We start from the raw sequence: 10,403 nt of genomic DNA on the forward strand, positions 1-10,403 counted from the left end.
ATGGCCTCTTAAGTAACGCATTGACTATTTTGTATTATATTCGTTCCATTTCTTTTATAATTTATTACGGTTAAGATTTTCAAATTCTAACCTAAAATATTAAACGGAAAAAACAGTATGTACTATAGTTCTGTTCTTTTTGTCTTAATTACGGCTCATTTCAGTTTAACTCTATTCAGTTCAGTTCAGCTTCATTCCGTTCAGTCCAGTTCAACTCAGCTCAGCTCTTTTCAGCCGAAAAGAACATGACCTAATAGTCTAAAATTGGAAACCATATTTGTGGGTTGGGTAATAAGTTTAGAATGGAGGATTGGTAAGTTAAAATGGAAGATGATTATGCGTTAGAGATACATCATGATTGAACGTAATAGGATTACGAAATAATAATAAGTGAGAAGTATAAAAAGGGAGCTAGGTGGTAAAATAAAGCAGAGAAGGCAGCAGGGTTAAATGGGATCCTAGTCAGAGTAGTTAGGTTAAGGTTTCTCAATGTTTTTTAAGACTAAGTATATATATAATAAATATACGGCTGTGCGTGGTGATAGTGAAGATGTATAGTTTATGTTGTTGATAGATGTAAATAGTATTTGTACATGATGTTGCACCAATCAGTTGATAGCTACTACTTAATTCACTTGTAAACACTAATGAGTACTCTATATATCAAAGTGGAAGCCTTTTTGTTTACTCATTGCCTATTTGCTTTGTCTTTTCACCATTTTATGTTCTCCTTCATATATTTACCACCTTTTAAATATATACGACGGTGATAATATCACTCATAAATGTATTCGACACCTATAATACCTTACAAAAGTTAAATAATTGAAAATGTCTTAATTTAGAGATTAAGATGGAGGTATTGTGAATAATAGGTCCCAGAGTCGAATTCCCCCTTTCAGTGGCGTCACTACGGGAGATGTGCCTCTACATCCCCATTATCTCAGAAACATATAGATAGGGGCGATTCTATGATATGATCAAAGGGGATGCAAAAGTTTAACAATGATTTCGGCGATGGGAACGAAACTTTAAACACAAAAAATTCGTGAGGCAAAGTAAAACACTAAATTAAAATAAAATTGGATCCAAATAATTCGAGTAGGTATAAATAAAATACCTTGTATAAATTTCTGAGTATATAAAAATAATAGAACGAATTTAAACTCTTGATTTCCTTAATATAAATTTAAACACAAAAAAATTCGTGAGGCAAAGTAAAACATTCAAACCCTTGATTTTCAACATAAATTTTACATAAAAATTGATGAAACTACCCAAAACTAACAAAAATAATAGAACGGATTTATGAAAATAAATGACTAAAACTAGGCATTAAATAGCATTAAAGACACAATTTATAACTAAATGAGATAAAAGTGCAAAAATGACAGATATAGGAGTTGACCTCATGGCCTAACCAATACAAACTAAGTTTCCAACCACTGCACCACTAAACATTTTATGATACATATTGAAACTAATCTGTAAATATTTCAGAAGGGGATGCAGGTCAACTCCCTGCACCCCCTTTAGAACCGCCCCTGCATATAGATATATTTTTTTTTTTTGGCAAGCCAAGGGAACACCCATATACCCTGCAAATCCGGGTACCAGTTATTCATCCGAAGATGGCAGGTGATAACTGCATGCTTTGCTCATCCAGAGGGTTTGAACCCGGGACCTCGCAGTTCGTCGAAATTTCAACGCTTTGAGGGAGCCCGGACCACCACTAGACTCACATCACTTGGTTAAACTTATAAATATTAATTTCGTCCTCCCTACTACTAAGAGAATAAAAATTCTCTTAGTTTTCCCTCCAAAATGCATTTGCCTTATTAAAGGAAACAATTAAAACTTTCTTTTAATAAACTATTTATATTTTCCTTAAAATATAATTTTATTATAATTATAATTATACTCTAATCTTTTAATTAAATTCAAAATTATGATTTTTTTTCATTATAATAAAATAAAATTAGTATTAAACTATAAACTATAAACTATAAGTTGCTAATTTTTCATAATGCAATAATGATTACTTTAGAAAGTAACTTAACACATCTCCCTTCTACTAAAAGAATAAGATGTCTCTCAATTTTTTCCGCTGAAGTAAAATGTTCTGTGTTGGTCCTCGCACTATATCATACAAGTATTAATTATATATTATAAATAGGAGATAATATTACTAATTTTTAATTTGTAAACACACATTAATGAGATATTTTGATTTACTATACATGTGGGATTGCATTAATAATGAGGATGATATGAGAAACATATTCTCCACAATGTTTTTCATAGTTCCTATTTTCCTTTTTTTTGCTACAAAGGTACTCTACAAGTTGACTATCTCATTTTGCATATTCTCTAATTTTATTGTATAATTAAGTCATTACTTGAGTCTATTCTTTTGGTAAATGTAATTGTATAATAATATTATTTTTAATAATTACGTAATAATTTATATAATTAGTTTCAGTTAAATATCAATCTTATTTAGTGTGAAAACCATCAAATTTCCGCTCTTATCCACTTACCAAGCTATAATATTTAACGTCTTTGTATATTATTATCTAAAAAACCGCGCATTTATGCGCGGGTTCTACACTAGTTATACATCAGTAAGAGTGAGATATCTTGGTGGGTTTTTTTTTTTTTTTGGTCGAAATGAACATTAGATTAAAAAATACGCAAAGAGTTCAAGTACATCATGGAGGGGGGTCGGGGTTAAGAGGCGTGCAAGCCTATAAGAAGTCAAGAATACATAAATTCGTAACAAAAGAGGGGGCATGTTCCCAAAAAAAACATCCATTAGAAAGGCTTGCGTCCGCCGCGGAGAATTTGGCAACTGCATCCGCAACCTTATTAGCCGATCTCTTCTCAAACACAAGCTCCAGTCTTGGTGAAGCTTTTAAAAATTCCCTACACTCAATGATGATGTTAGCAAAGGGACCGCAGGGATGGTCCGAGCTCAAAATAGCATTTACAGCATTAATACAGTCAGATGCAATCACAAAATTATAAGTGGACAAAACAGCAAAATGAATCCCTTCTCTAATAGCAAGGACCTCACTAATAAAGGGGGTAGTAGCAAAACACCGGCTGGACCACCCATGAACCCAAGAGCCAAAAGAGTCCCTAACAACACACCCAAAACAAGTGACCGAGGAGGAGGGGGAGAAGGCCGCATCTACATTGATCTTACACCAATGTTTCAGCGGGGGGGCCCAGCTACGAGGGAAGCGAAAGGCAGAGACGAGAGAGCTAAGGGGGGCGGTTGGAGGGGAGCACGTGTTGGCAGCACCCCAAGAGGCAGCCTGGGAAGTAATAGAGCTGCAGAACAGCAAAAGAGCGGGGGAAGGGGTAAGAGAGTAGATAGTATCACAACGTCTTGTCCAAAGACGCCACACAATGAAGGATAAGAGGGTGGGCCACTTACCGCTCGCAGTACAGTTCTCAAAAATCTAAGATTGGAGATCAAGGAGGAAGAAGGATTGATTTACATTGAAATGGGACCAAGTAGCAGCTGCAAGGTCACAATCCCGGAGGGCGTGGAGGGTAGACCCGGGGAGGGAAGGGCTGGCACAAAGGGTACACCTAGGTGAGGGAATAATGGATCGAGTATGGAGGGTGTGGTTATGCGGGAGTTTATCCCACCAAGCAAGCCAAATGAAGGCTTTGATTTTTGGCATGGAGGGGATGTCCCAAAGCCAAAAAAGGTCGGGAGAGAAAGGAGGGAGGAGGGGGGGAGGTGTCCGGAAGGGAGGAATAGGTGGTTCCAACTGGGAATTTATTTTTGGGAACCAGGGAGGTAGTGATAAAATCAGATTTCTGGGTGGAAGGGAGAGGTATGCTAAGAATGGCAGTGGTAACATGGTCAGGAAGGATGAAGTCAAGAGAGTTAAAAGACCATTGTCCATTATAAATAAGTGAGCTAAGCTTCGCATTCCTGGAGCTCAAGCTAAGTGGGTCAGAGACGACACTCCTAAGGGGCCCTAAAGGAGACCAGGGGTCATCCCAAAGACAGATAGAGGAGCCATCACCAATGGACCACGTCAGATGTTGCTTAAGAATAGACCACCCGAGTCCCACATTTTTCCAGATATGGGAGCCCGTATGGAAGGGAGAGGGAGAGTGGTGAAGGTATTTACTTTTAATGGCACTATGTGCCAAAGAGGATTTGTTGAAGAGAAGCTTCTAGCTAAGTTTAGTAGAGAGGGCATAATTGAGGGGACGGGAGGCTTTGATGCCAAGACCCCCAGTAGCAAGAGGTTGGGTGACTAAATTCCAGTTGGAGAGGTGAAGTTTCTTAGAAGAGTGGCCAGACCAAAGGAAGGATCGTGTGATTTTATCAATATCAAGGAGAATAGAGAAGGGGAGGCGGATACATTGCACGGAGTGGGAGGGGATAGCATTGAGGGTGGATTTGATCAGGCACAATCTTCCCGCACGGGTCAGGAACCGAGCTTGCCAAGAAGCAAGCTTGGTCTGGATGGAGTCGATGATGTGGTGAAGGTCAGCCTTCTTCGGCTTTTTGGGGGTGAGAGGGAAACCAAGGTAGGTTCCAAGGTTTCTAGTGGTCTTGATACTAAGAGAGGTTTCGAAGAGGGCAATATCAGAAGGAGGGGTGTGTTTAGAGAAGACAATTTTACTCTTAAGACGGTTAATTTTTTGGCCCGAAGAGGAGCAGAAAGAGAGAAGAGTATCTTGAAGGGCGCACAAGTTTTCCTCGGAGGCTCTGCCAAAAAGGAGGATATCATCGGCAAAAAGGAGGCGCGAAAAAGTGGCGCCACCCTTCCCGACAGGAAAGGGGGTCCAATCTCCATCCAGGCAAGCCTGATGAATGAGGGTGGAAAGAGCTTCCATGCAGATGATGAAGAGGTAGGGGGAGAGGGGGTCTCCCTGTCTCAGACCTCTAGAGGGAAGAAAGCAGGGAGAGTGGCATCCATTAAAGACGACGTGGGAGGAAGAAGTAGAAATGCAACTCATGATGAGAGCAATGGTGTCACTATCAATACGAGCCTTAAAGAGGCACGTCCTAATAAAATCCCATTCCAGGCGATCGAAGGCTTTCTCAAGATCAAGCTTTAGAGCGAACCATCCAACTTTGCTTTTAGATGTGTGCATGGAGTGGAGGATTTCAGTGGCAACTACATAGTTAGTATCCGTGCCCCTTCCAGGGATAAAACTCCCTTGGTTAGGAGAGATGATATCAGTCATAAAGGGCTTAAGACGGTTAACAATGATTTTTGTCACCAACTTATAGGTGGTATTGCAAAGGCTAATAGGGCGGAAGTTGGAGATAGTTTGAGGGGAGGGTATCTTAGGGATAAGGGAGATAGAGGTACCATTTATATTAGGGGGGATGCGTTTGTTGGTCAAGATGTTTTGTAAGAAGGGGACAATGTCGGATTTTATGATTGGCCAACATTTTTAAAAAAAGTCGGCATGGTAGCCATCTGGCCCCGGGGCTTTGTTGGAGCCAAGAGAGAAAAGGTTGGCCCTGATCTCGGTCTCACAAGGTATGTGGAAGGTGGTGAGAGGAGGAGGGCGAGGGGGATCCAACAGGCGGGGAACACTGAGTTTCCCAATAGAGTAAAGAGAGATGAAGAAGGAGGTAACATGAGAGGTGAGCTCATCATGCCCTGTGATAGAATGGACCACGTCATTAACTAAAGTGGTGATTCGGTTGAAGCTGCGACGGAGGGTGACAGATTTTTGAAAGAAGGAAGTGTTCCGATCGCCATCAACCAGCCAGTTAACGCGGGCTCTATCTTTCCAATAGTCATGCTCAGCGTCAAGGACACGGTCAAGATCAGAAAGGATAGAGTCATTCAGATTGTGGAGAAAGGTAGAGTGGGGGTGGGTACACAAGTCCTTTTGGATGCTCAGTAACCTCGCGTTGAGGCGGTTTTTTTTTATTACTAGATTTCCAAAGGAGCCCCGAGCCCAGAGAAGAAGGGCATTACTAAGGGAATAAAGTTTAAAGGTAACACAAGCAGCAGAGTTCAACCAAGACTCAGAGACAAGGGGGAAGAATCCAGGATCGGAGAGCCAGAAGGACTCGCATTTAAAGAGTCTGGGTCGGGTCTGGAAGGGAGGGGGGGGGGGGGGGAGGATATAAGAAGAATGGGGCAGTGGTCGGAGGAGAGTCTAGTGAGATGATGGTGAAGGGTATTAGGGTAGTGGTCCAGCCAGAGTTGATTTACCCAAGTTCGGTCGATGCGCTCAAAGATGGGGTTGATCCGTCTTTTGTTGGTCCAAGTGAATTTCGGCCCCGAAAACCCAATATCGATCAAACTACAGCTATCCATGACAGTTTTGTACAGGTTGACTCTATTAAGTTTAATCCCATTTTCACCCAATTTTTCTGTCGAGCAAGTCACTTCATTGAAGTCACCCATACAAATCCAAGGGGAGGTGATATTTTGAGACAAGGCAGTAAGGTCATTCCAGAGAAGCTTCCGTAATCTAAATTTAGGACTGGCATAAATTGCGGTAAGAAGGAAAAAGAAGTTGGAGGAAGTTACCTGAAGCGCCACAGTCATAAGCTGCGCGCCTTTGCTAACCAAAGTGACAGCAGTGTCCCTCTCGTTCCAGAGAATAATGATGCCTTCGGTAAACCCAACAGGGTCAAGGACCTCAAAGGAGTCAAATGGCAGCCTTCGCAAAATGGTCAGGGAGTTGGGAGAGGTAACACGGGTTTCAGAAAGGATCACCATATCCGGTTTGTGAGCATTAATAAGATAAGAGAGGTGGGTGCGAAAAGAAGGTCGAGCAATTCCTCGACAATTCCAGTATAAAATATTCATGTTGATGGGTATCAGATAAGAGTTCAGGAGCTCAAGCAAAGCATCCGGGTCATCCCCGTCGTCCACTACGTCTAACTCTCGGTTTAACCGAGCACTGAAAATATTCCTGCTTGTTCCAGACAGAGTCATCAGAAGTTCCCTTCGGCTTGTCTCCGTCTTCAAGTCCCAGCTTATCATTAGACGTAATTCCCTCATGGGAATTGCGGTTCGGAACAGGAGCACCGTGTTGGAGTAGCTCGCTGTCCAGAGGTCCACGGAAGTTAAGGTCAACGAAAAGACTCTTCGCAATCGAGGGAGCATTGGGACCGGGTCGATGATAAACTCCAAGGGCTCTGGGACAACGGGCAGGTGATGTGGGCAAGGAGCTGTCTGAAGGGACCACAGGAGGAAGCAGAGGAGTACTGGCGGGATTCTCTGGAGGTCGGAGAGGTGGAAGGTGAGCTGGGGCCATACAACCGTGGCTCAAGTGGGGGTCTATCCGACAGATGTTTAGACATGATAGGGGTGGTGAGGACGGGTTGAGCAGAATGGCTCGGATAAGAGGGACGCTTACTTGAGGCGAGACGAGGCGAAGATCGAATCTTAGAGTTTCTTTGTTGAGAAGGAGTTCCGGGAAGGTTAAGAGAGGGGGTTGGAAGAAGGCCTCGGGAGTCACAAATGGGTGGAAGACCACCACGTGGGTTGGTCGGGTCACATCCTGATCGGAGGGTGACTGTCGAAACAGGGGCAGAGGGCGCCTGTAGGAGGAGGGGATGGTTGTGTGGGATAGGATCATGTCTCGACGGAGGGGCATTGTTTGTAGAAAAGTTATTTTTTGGGGGTTTGTCTGGTGTGGTGAAATTTTTGTAGAAGAGGATAACAAGGAGGAGGGAGGGATAAAGGGGAAAAAGGACGGGGAGAGGTGAAAAGTGTCAGATGGAAAAGCATAAAGAGGGGTTATAATAGAAGAAAGAAGAGCAGTCAAGGAAGGCTTGAAAGAGGGAAGGACACTGACAATTGATGTGTTAAGGCAAGTGGGGGTAAAGCAGGTGGGGCCTCATCAATCTTTTTGTAAGGGACCATAGTCCAAGGAGTTTCCTTAGAATTCACAAAAGAAGGAGGATTGACAGGGGATGACAGTATAACAGGGTCTAAAATGGTGTTTGTTGATTTCTTTGGCAAGGGTTTGAATTCAGGGGTGGGAGCTTTATTCAGACACAAACCTGTGCATTGGCTTTGGGACCTGACACATCGCCCAACTTGATTTCTTGACGGAATGACCCAATCCAAACACAATCCGGCAGCGGCTTGGTCTGATCGAGATGAACGAAAATACGGGCAAACCGAGCATTGTTCCTGCTTAACCCACTAGAATCGTATTTAATGAAATCTCCCAGGGAATTTCCAATGGCGCGAAGGACATCCAGCCTGTGGTATTCAAGCGGCAGTTCCGGCAAGATGATCCAAGTTGGGACCGAGAGAATTTTCGCTTGAGATGCTTGAAAATTAGGGGTCCAAGATTGGACATGCAAGTAGTGGCCGTGGATGAACCACGGACCGTTAGCCTTAATTGCCTCAAGATCGTCACTCTTCTCAATTGAGCAGGCATAATAACCTTTTACCAAGCCAATAAGCCGGAGCTGGTGGTTGATCTTCCAAAGAGAGCGGAGGGAGGAGGAGAGGTGGTTTGAATCAAAAGATTTCCCAGTGAGTTTCACAATTAGGGATTTTTCCCATTTCGATCTGATAGATAAGAGGACATGCGGGGGGAGGTTGATGGAGGGTGCAGAAATCGGGGCATCATAAGGTGGAGAAGGTTGGGTTTTGTTAGGTGAGGGGATCGGGTTTTCTAGGAGGGAGTTTGTAAGGGCGGCGCGATAGGAGGTGGACGGCGGTGGGGATGGAGTAGGAATGGTGGTTGGTTGGGTAGGACCAGATTGCGAAGGCGCGCCAGATGGACTCCGAGAGGTCGAAAGGAGGGGGACATGGTGCCGAAGGATGGGCGCTGACTGTGGTGGCTCAGGGTGAAGGTGGTTTGTGTTTTGTTTAGGCGGTGGCTGAGTTGGTGGGTTGATTTTTTTGTAGTTTATCCATAATTTATCTCACTTTATCTCTCTCTCTCTAACATTTTTGTGATGTAACCTATTTTCATACTCTTCGTGGTTGACAACTTAGTTTCTTTCCCAATGGTCAGGTGAGATATAAATAAATGCATTAAGTACACTAAAATTTATGTAACTATAAATGCATTAATGGGTGTATAGTGTACTCTGTTATATATATATATATATATATATATATATATATATATATATATATATATATATATATATATATATATATATATATATATATATATATATATATATATATATTCATCTTTGACTAAATATTTGTTTTTAAGTGAAATATGGGAGAATCATTTTATTTCAAGACAATCATTTAACTCTTGAAGTAGTTAATGGGAAATAAGTATAAGTACAACTCTACAAGTATAATATGATTTGGCTTCAAATTTTTCGGATTAGCCCTATAGACACTTCTAAATGGAGTATATAAATTTTATTCTAGTCAATCACGGAAAAATAGTTTTAGCCTACGAATTTTGTATGCGTACACTCTCTCATCATCGGAATCTAAAAGCCATTGGTGGCTCAACGTTTTATGTTTGTAGAATTTTTGCATCCCTTCTCTGTAATTTCTAGATACGCCACTGCCCCCTTCCCACTATTGTAAAACCGTTTTTGAAATTCCAATTATTAACTTAAACTTTTAGTTGAGATAATTTCTTAACAGGTAAAACCGTTTTTGAAATTCCAATTCGTCGGCTTAGTTATCAGGCCACTTGTTGTGTCCCCAACAACAGGGGAACCAAGAGCATTAGACCAATCACGAGTAAATTGATATTCTATTAGAAACCAATTAATGGTCAATTCACTAACTTATAAAGTAGTCTAACACTCATAATTTTATTTATACGGGAAAATGCTTATTAGGGATATGATATATTTCAATATATCTTACTATAATTAATAATAGAAATAAGATCCCTACTTAGGGCTGTTCACTCAGTGGTCCGGACCAAAGACCAGACCAGACCGGACCATTTGGTCCGAACCAGACCAGACCGAATTTTGTTTGGTCCGGTCCACGGTCCACCAATTTACTCTACTTTGGTCTTCGGTCCGGTCCTGGACCAACCCGAATGGACCGCGGACCGGACCATGGACCGAAATTATGTAATGAAAGAATTTTTAAATTTGTAATATTATTAATTTTATTTTCTACTTTGTTTACACGTATTATAAGTTGTGTAATTATGTAGTTAAATCTCGTAAGAAAATAATGTTGTTTATTTTGATCATTACGAACTTCTCGAGTTCTAGTTTTATATGGTACAACGTGTCAATGACAATAATATTTGGTCCACTTTGGTCCATTTGGTCCGGTCCAGTCCGGCCCTCGTGTTTTTGTGGTCCAGACCGGACCGGACCAATATTAATATGGTCCGGTCCTCGGTCCACCTCTTAACCCTTATTTGGTCTTCGGTCCAGAGAATTTGGTTCGGTCCGGTCCGGTCCCGGACCAATGAACACCCCTACTGGCCTA

Source organism: Silene latifolia, chromosome 4 (assembly GCF_048544455.1).
Source record: "Silene latifolia isolate original U9 population chromosome 4, ASM4854445v1, whole genome shotgun sequence".
Lineage (NCBI taxonomy): Eukaryota > Viridiplantae > Streptophyta > Magnoliopsida > Caryophyllales > Caryophyllaceae > Silene > Silene latifolia.